General features: G+C 39.2%; 1 pseudogene across 1 annotated transcript; it reads left to right on the top strand.

Annotated features, from left to right (window-relative positions):
* Nucleotides 1-2,487: 2,487 nt before the first annotated feature.
* Nucleotides 2,488-8,323, top strand: LOC308232193 (annotated as a pseudogene). The gene is made up of 3 exons: nucleotides 2,488-2,516; nucleotides 5,896-6,043; nucleotides 8,222-8,323. The product of its transcript is annotated as an uncharacterized misc_RNA (transcript).
* The last annotated feature ends 1,326 nt before the right edge of the window (nucleotides 8,324-9,649 follow it).

Raw genomic sequence — 9,649 nt, 5'->3', positions numbered from 1 at the left:
TTTTTTTCATTTAACAGTACGTTAATGGTGCTGGTTTGCCAAATATAGGAAAAGGTTTGTAACACAGTCTGAGTGACTCTGGTAGGAAAGGAGCTAATCAATATTGAAGCCATGCAGTGTATTTGCAGTAGTCCAGGTACAGAAGAGTGCTGTATACACTCAGCATGCAGTGAGGGCACAGGCAGCTGGATTAGATTCTTGGTCAGAAATACTCATACATGTAGAGCCCAGTCCGAATACGCAACACAAAAATGTTGGAAACTTGAGTCACAAATACTGGTTAAATGTTTCCATGGCTGACAGTATGAGCTACAAGTCCTGTTGCAGCAGGCACTGCATTCTGGCCCTGCTAAGATCTCATCTGTCTTGAAAACAGACATACATATTTTCATCTGTAAGGGCATAAAGCTGCTAAAATTCACCATGGGAATACCTCTTTTACCAGTATAATGAAGTGATTTTTGAAAGCCTATTTCGAAACTAGATACTGTTACACAAGTACAAACTTGGTCAAAACCTCATCTGTTATGCTCCCTCTATGGTTTTCTTTATTCACTGAGGGTATTACTTCGTGAGTCAAATGTAAGCACCAGGGTCATCAACACTTGTTTGCCTCCCTGAAAGAAGTGATGCCTCTCATCACATTATTGCATCTTAAGGGTCCTCCAGAATCCCTGTGGAAAAGAGAAAAAAAAAAATACATCATTCAAATTTACAAGGGCAGAAAAATGCTTCTTCTAAATAAAATTTGCATCAGTTGCATGTAGAAATAAAATGTATTGTGGATTTCTTCTTTTTTCCTCCTTTGAAGTTAAGATTTTTATTAGCTCATGTGAAAATCATGTTATCTGTTATAATAGGGTTGTTTTTATAATGATTTTTGCTGCAGATTTGCCTGCTGATGACAGTGATATTGACCTCCCTCAGGGTATCAGAAAGCCTTTCTCAGACGATTGTTTTTCCCATCCTGCTACTGTGCAAGGTGTTCCTGGTTTGGGGGTCATCTGAGGTAGGCAGTGGAATGAGTTGCACAGCTTTATCAAGTTTTGCTCTTTTCTGGAGCTGTAGAAGATACAGAAAATAGTTATTATGGGGCAGAGTCTAATAGAGGCCCCAGCATGTTAACCATTGGATCATTTTTATTATGGTAATAGGGGGTTACTGCAACCCCTTTTTAAGATTCCTCAGTTCTTTCTGACAGGATTTACATAATCAATGTAAGAATGAGGAAAATGAGTATTCTATGTCTCATGAAAACCCATGTAGCTTCGCTGAAATACGAGCTCTGAAAAATACCTTATTTTACTTCACTGGCTCTCAGATCATCGGGAAGACAAAATCACAAATTCACTGACAATGGCAAAATTAAAAATCAGACAAGTAGGACATTTTTAATTAGAACTGTTTTCCAGACAAAACACTAGGAGTTTTAACCAAATTATTTTTATGTATGAAATATACTTCTTTCTGTGGATAGTCTTTATTCTTTCATTGAAAAGCCAGAGACTGAACTATCTTGGTCAAGCTCCAGAATTTTTCTCCTTCTAGCGTTGGCATGCAGTATAGAACTTGCTGATTGCCTTAGTTCCCAGTGCATCTGTAATTCACCAGTTTGCTGATTTAGCAGACCAGACTATATCACCTCCCCAAAAAAGTCACCAGAAACTCCTGTGGCTCATTTCCATCATAAGAAGGAAGAAAACGATATATCATAGGAGGTACATATTCCATAAATGATGTGTAAGTCTATACCTTCAGCAGCATAACATCATTTTCCATGCAATTAGAAAGGTAGAATGGGTAGTGAATGTCTTTTTGAATCTGAAAAACCTGTCTTCCTCTTGCTGTCTGTGAATCAGGTCCAAGAATAACTTTGCCTCCTTCCCTTTGAAGAGTGACAACATAGTTAGCAGAATTTGCTGCTGTAACTCCATAATTCCTTGTTGTTAAAGTTGGTGCTATAATGTCCAGCCGCTACAGAATCTCTTTTCTTATGCCTGAAAAGCAACAGTAATTAGAAAAATATAAAGATTTTACAAATAAAAAATTGACTTGGTGAATCAAAATTCTTGCTATCTTATTTTCAGCTTCCCAAGAGCATAGACAGGGTTCAGCTACTTGGCTCTGAAGCTACCCCTATTTTTGACCTTTGGGAGCTGAATGAGGGCTAGATGCGTGAGCTTTGCTGTTGGTAGTGGTCTCACCAGCTGTGCCCTCTGCAAAGTGCTGAAAATTTAGGAGAACAGCTCACAGCACTGTGAGTTCAGAGATCATCATGACTGGACTGGATTGTACCGTTGCTTTGTCCTAACATCATTCAGACACTATTTTCTGAGTCCACGTAGCTCATTCCCTTTCTCTAATTTGTTCTGCAACTTCATATATTTACTGAATACTGAAGTGGTGAACAGAGTTGTGCCTGCTGGGGCTCTCTGGTTTAGAAAACTGGAATCTAGCACTCCTTGGTCAAGCAGTCTTTTGTGGACAATGGTTACACCTGCCTGTGGAAGAACAATGTATGTTACAGCTGAATAGGAGAATATTCATTCAGCAGATGTGTCACTGGCCCTCAATTGCATCTTGTGTGGCAAACACAACCCTGAGGAAGAGGTTCCTTCCTTTCCTTCAACTATTAAGAGCTGTCTGACTGTTGCATGAACATCATGAGGTTAATTATTTATTGTATTTCCTCTTCAATGTGATATCATTTAGAAACACTCTTTATGTTATGTTAATATAACTGCTTTTGGGCAAAATGCTGCCTTTGTAGTAGGTCCCATATATCTCCCTGTTGGCTGGGGATAGGAAAGATGGATAAATTTCTGTGATGTCTGCTGAGTCCAGTGATTCACTGGTCCCGGGTAGGCTGTTGACAATTCCTGTGTGAGGTCTGGCTCAGCAGCAGCTCTGGTCCTCTCCACAATGGCAAGGGTTGGGACATGTCATGTAAACCTCACGTCTTGCCTTGTTGAGGCACTCTGTGAGGCCAAATAGCCGTCTGCATTGTGAGTCAGACAGGAAGAAGAAAGATTGGCTGACTAGCCAACATGTCCAGTAGAGCAGAGATCTCTCATCATCTGTCTGGAGGATTTTTGCTCCTGTGTAACTGCATGCTGTCTCTTTCTGTGGTGGGCTGCATATCTTTTACAGAATAAAATGACAAGAATTTATTTCTGTTCTCTGAGCAGCTGTTTAGACTGGCCAGTCCTCTGGTTGAATGAAAGCTGAATAAATCTTATTAGAGCCTTGTAAAAGCACAGTTTCTCACTTCCAAATATATATCCAAACAATAGAAATAACTTCCATTGATATTAAGTAATTTGGAGTATCAAATATTCTATAAACTAACTGGTTACATTCAGTGAAGTGTCACTACCACACAGCCCTGAAGATTTCTTGAAGACTTGAGCCCTACTATGTGCAGCCTGCACCTGATCTAGGTACTTGTCATTCTGTTTTAAGTTGATTTGTAAACTACTGCATTGCATACATTTACCTTCATTGGTCGGATCCTGCCAATGCTACAGACTGTGCATTATTAATGACCCAATCATTATTTATGCATCTGAAACAGCAGGGCCTTAGAGCAGAACATTTCTAAGTGCTTTAAACAAATCTTACCTGTGTTCCTTGGACTAAGCCTCAAAACACTCTGAGAGATGAAGTTGAATTAGATGCAAACATTATTCCTCCCATACTATTCCTCCCATTTTAATGACCTGGGCTCACAAAACCTGAATGTCAGTCATGACTATGACAAGGAGCCTGACAAGTCAAATGCGAGCACAAGCACCCTTCCCCAGGTGGGATACCCCAAGGCTGGCACAGCTGTTGAACAGCTGGCTCAGGGTAAGGAGGACATCTGCTGTTCATGTTAGAAATTAAAATGCCATGTGTTTGCAAAAATGTTCTCTAAATTGTATTTTAGTTTTCCATTTTTTTTTTACCCCCCTGTATTTTGGGTAACTAAAAGCAAACCAAATAGAATAAACCCGTGCAAAACTGACCTCACACTGTGACCTCTCACTGTGGTCAGCTGAGCCAGCCTTCTTCCATCAGTTAGTCTGAAACAGAGGACACAGCATTTTCTTTCTAAGTGAATTTGACTTTCACTCTTCTCCAGCTGAACCGGATTTGGTTGCACTTTTTGAAAGGGTAGAAACATTCGCACCTAGCAGGTGCTTGTTTTGGACATTTACAAAACAAAAGCCAAACTTTCCTCTTTGGAATTAAGAGATTTTTCTTTTTCTGGGAGCTGGGGTCTCTCTTCAGTTCGTGGGTCAGAGATCTGCAGTCAGTTATGGTTATAAAAAATCAGATTTGGCAGCTATTCAGTGGAAAGATTGTCTCTGGTCCTGTGAAGAGTGTGCTCTGCCCACTGGTTTTGTTTTCTAACAAGCACATCTTTTTTGGCTAACTTTAAGTCTTCATCACTGGGGCAGACTGGAGCAACATCTTGTCTGATCTCCTTCTCCTGAGCTATATGATGATGCCCATGCAAAACCTACCCACCCCTATGCTATGTGTGGACTATTTTTAGCAAGTGCTAATGAACATTATGTGATAATCACTTCTGGAATAGTTTTTGTCTTACACAAAATTGCAGAAATCCAGCAACATGAATTTCTGTGTGCCCTTCAAACGACCTGCCAGAGACCTGGATGAGGTGGCAGTGGGTATTTTTTTGGTTCCTCCCCTCCTCCTCCAAGCTTTTCTGTGTGCACAGTGGCTGATTGCCTGGGCTTTCTGCAAGTCTAGCAGTTGCACCTGCGTTTGGGGATGATACCTGTAAGAGTCCCAGGGATGGAGTTTTGTGAGTCTTACATCGTTCTCACTGTGTAGGCATGCTTAGTAGATAAAAAGATACATTTTCAAGATCCAGCACTGCCTTCGCAGCTGTTTTCACAAGGAACATTAAAATACAAATAAATTACTTGTATCTTTCAGTGAGACATGCAGCTGGAATAAGGAACGTAATTTTTTTTGTTTTTTTGATTGATAAAGTCTTTGTTCTGGCTTGACTAAGTTGTCATGTGTGTAGAGATGTTGTGTCCTAAAGATGAAGCACAGGAAACTAGCTGTATGTCTTCTGGCAGTGTAATCTTACTGGGCTGCATTAAGTTTAGCAGGGTAAAATGAAGAAAGACAAACTCCAATAAATACATTTCTGATGATACTCAGAGAGCTTGGGGGAGAGGGAAATTTATTAGTTGCTTAACTCATACTATTTATTAGCAGGAACTGAACATATAACTCTCTTTGGGTTTTGGCAGTCTCCCATTTTAATATTCACTATAGGAGTGTCTTGATTTGGGCAACATCCATTCTTCTTCCTTAATGGGCTGAATCCTGTATTTAATGAAGAACAAAACCCTTACTAATATTGAAGATGTCCACTTTTGCAGACCTCTTACCTGTATGCATAATGTTTAGAATGAGTATTGAGTATCATTGTGGGTTCTGACATCCCACTGATGTCAGCAAAACAATGTATATGCTGTAGGTCAGACACGTATTAGTGCTTTGAGGAATTAGGCTGTAAATTCAAAGTAGACAGTTAAAAGATCAATGAAAGGCATCAGTATCAGCAGTTCTTTTGCTAGGGACTCTCCTTAAAAAGCCATTTTTCATGCAATTAATTTCAAACTTTGGAAATGCCTGAAGCTACCAAACCATTATTTCACCAAACTAGATTAACGGTAAAGAAATGTTACTTTGTACAGGGAAATACAAGCTCATGTCAAAACATCGGAATGAACAGTATTCTTCCCTGTGTTTTATCATGTTGTTGTAAAACAAAATTGAGTATTATGTTACATGTCTTTTGATTATCTTGAGAGACGTTGTTCAGTTCCAGCAGTGACCTTCTCTCCCTGTACTTTCTTTAAATTACAGATTAAACATATCAGAAGTTAGAGTTGTTCTTAGAGCCCATCAAACATCCATGGCTGAAAAAGAACAGCAGGTATTTAAGGTTATGGAGTGCTTTCCTAATTCTCAGTTTGGCAGCTCTTCCAAGGAAAATGATACAATACTCCTCAAGGTATTGTGTTAATTACTGTTGTACTATTATAAAAGGAATTTTGCTGATGATAATTTTTGGCTATTCTTTGATATATAAGAGTACATTGTTTAGATAGCTTAACAGTATCACAGAACACCCTGCTTTTGGCTGTATTAATCTAGATAAGATTAGAGGAGCGCTGGCACTGTGAGCAGGGATGATATTTCAAGCCCATTCTGTGCTCTAAATCTCTCTTTAACCCACTCACTGCAAACTCTTTAACTCACCCCTCCAAAACCCCAAAACACATTCTTCAGTAATTTTTCAAGGGCATTGCTGAAGTGATGCAATGGAGTCTGAGTCCCACTTGTATCCCAAAGGGATATCTTGTGCTGGACTAAGCAAAAATGGGGATGAATCTTACTGTTTATTATTTGGGGTAACCAGATGAAGTGAAAATATGGCTAATACAGGACAAAACTAAATTCACCTTTAGGAGCACAGGGTGGTTACATAGTGAAGAAGGCTTAGGAAACTGAGAATGAAGCATGGAAAGATGTCATCAACATCGTCATCCTGGATGCCAAAGTGGGGTATGGCTGTAAGAATTTCCTGCATACCAGTCCTGTTCAACCTGGCTTGTGCCTCACATGTCCTGTACTGAGAATTCTGTTAATCCAGCACTGAGATTGACATGGAGACACCCATGGGTGTTTTGAACAGGGAGAGGGCAGCCTCTATATGGGAAACCTATAGGTAGTCAAATGGGTCTGGAGGTCTGCCTTCCTGCAGAAGAAACAGTTTCAGGACTGATCCAAACTCCCTGAGAAAGATAAGACTTGTATATCATCTTGCCTTTACCTTTAAAAATATCATGACTTTTGTACGATGCCTAAGAAATCTTGGATGGATCTTTATCCACGCTATGCTCAGGATGAATCTGTCAGATAAAAGCCTGCAAAACACACAGTTTGGATCATTTAAGCCCTCTTGAATCTCCCAGAGAAAAACTTAGCAATCTGAAGCGTTCTCATTTTCCCCCGTTATGTTGCTGCTGTCATGTCTAATTGGTTATGGCTTTTGTTTTCATCTTTGTTATTGGGTACATTGCACCATGCTTTGAGACTTTTCTATGTGCCAGTCAAGCACCAGAATGATTTCAACATAGAAGTTCAGTGGCAAGTTCCGTTCTTGAACAGGACATTGACACAACAGCCTAACTCCTGTGCAGGTTTTTAATTTCCTACTTAATCAATGGAAAGTTGGACTTGAACAGCTGCCACAGGGAAGGAATTTCTATACAGACACCAGGGAAATTATTTTGGATTTGCGAAGGGGCAATTAAGCTCAGGATCAGTTCCTAAATATTGAAAAGTGATTTACAGGGAAAGTATTGGTAAAATTAGACTAAATACCAGATGAAATTAGATTATACTTTCCTCCCTTTCTTCATGAGAAAACTTTGTTTTCCTTTTTCCAGCTGAATGGTATTGCAAAACTGAGTGAATATACACAACTTTTGCCTTTCCTGACTGGTGAAGATACCAAACCTGGCACAATGCGTATTCCAGGCTGGGAATCACATCTTAAGGAAAGCCATCAAAATATCTTCAGAAAACAACTCTTAAAATTGTTGCTGTGAGAAATAAGTGTTCAAACATTGAGTAGTTTAGGTCAATGTACTCAGCCAGATCAAGAGTGTGGGAATTTGAGTTTGGGATTATTTCAGTTAACTTCAGATGCCTTTCTTAGCTAATGTGCTCTCCTTAGGCACCACCTGTAGTTACTAGAGAAAAAGAACTTTCAGGGTCTGAGTCATCAGATCCTTTCCAGATATCAACATCTGAATAGTACAGAATTAACTATACAGTCAGAAGTGCTGTTTTTGATGTCTTTGTGCCAAGTCCAGAAAGACAATTGCTAAAGTGAGAATACATTTATACCAACAATAAAAAACCCCCTTTTGAAATAGATTTATGATAGCACTGTGCTGGTCTACAGCATTCACATTGAATGCTCCGTAAGGCTTGAAAATCGGCCTCTCTTTATACATCACACAACTCTCATGAAATGATGTAAGTCAACTGATCCATTTCATAGGTTGGAACAGATTAGAAGCAACATTTCCAAACTTGCTTATGCACTGCAGGTAGCACTGCATGCTCCTCTGGAGAGCAAGGAACACACATGGGTAGTTACTTTTACTGTGTGTTCCAGGGAGATTCATGTGGGTTTTTAATCTGTGCTGGTTGATACAGTGGGATTATTTCTTCTGGTAAAGGGTATGGAAGAAGAGACATTCCTGGAGTTTATATGTGAATGACTGAAATACATTGACTGTCTGAAAAAAATAATTTCCCTTTACAAAGATCCATGAGACAGGCAAGATAGTTTTAGTAAATACTGTGCTGTGCATTAGATCTAGATGCTGCTGCTTTAGTGTGTCACCATTAAAAAGTACCTCCCAGCTTTACAGCTTTGCAATTATCATCTCAGCTTTAAGAGAACAGTTCAAAATACTCCCCTTTGTACAGATAACATGCTTACTCATCTTTAGTAGGAAACTACCTCTTAGATAACACAGTCTTTATTGGACTTCACCCTACTTCTTAATGTGATGGGAAAGTACTGCTCACCTTGCTTGTTGTGCCTGGGACAAGGCATTATTTCTGAATGTGTACTTACAGAAAATTCAGTTTCAGACTGATAGTGAATGAGATGTCTGCTGTATGAGCAAAGAACAGAACAAAAGCTTTAAATATTCAAACATTTCTCTGGGATGTTATTCATGATGTTATATGTCAATTATCCATCACTAAATTTAATTTTCAAAGAGTTGAAATATTAAACAGTTAAATATTTTCTATTAATTTTCTATTATGAGAGGGAGAAAAATAATTTATCTTTTTTTTCCCCCTAATTTTTTTTTTTTTTTTTTGAGATCAAATAGCAGAGAATCATCTCTTTTCACAGCTTGGTTAATGATCTCATCCTTTCAGTAAATGGTCTGTTGAAAGAAGGATGAATGCTGATTGCAATGGGAGTAATTATGCAACTTCTGCAACACAGTTCCAATCTAAAATCTTTCAAAAAGCCAGGAATTTTGCTGTGGATTTCAACAGATGTCTACCAACAGAAGGACCTGCTGTGTTTCTGAAGAAGTGGTTTCCCAGGAACTAAGAAAAGCTGGGGGGAAAAAGGGAAGTGATATAGAAGTAGAAAGACTAGTATACTGCTGTTGTCTTTTTCAGCTGGGGTTTCAGACGATGTTGCAAACACAAGTTAGTCCCTTTTACCATTGTAAGGTAAATAACAGCAAAGCTAGCTATCCTTCCCATGTCACAGGAGACTTTTTGCACCTTGCAGCCTGGTAAGAAGTATTTGGTGTTTAGTCTTTCGAAGACAAAGGTTTTGCTTGCTTGCTTCGTGTAATAGTGGCTGTATCTCAGTCACTGATGGAAAATAATGAGTGACAGAGTCTGAAAACCATAACCTAGCAGGTCAATTCCATTCGAGATGTTGGGCTTTGTGTGTGTGATCTCCTGTAATGACTTTACTTCATTTACAGCACCTTTTTCTTTCTTTCACGGTGATGCAGCAGGTGGAAAGGCATTTTTGCTGGGCGTCCAAGGGCACCACCAGGCC

This window comes from Psittacula echo (assembly GCF_963264785.1).
Source record: "Psittacula echo genome assembly, chromosome: Z".
Lineage (NCBI taxonomy): Eukaryota > Metazoa > Chordata > Aves > Psittaciformes > Psittacidae > Psittacula > Psittacula echo.
The sequence above is the reverse complement of the archived record's forward strand: the minus strand, read 5'-3'. Positions and strand labels throughout refer to the sequence as shown.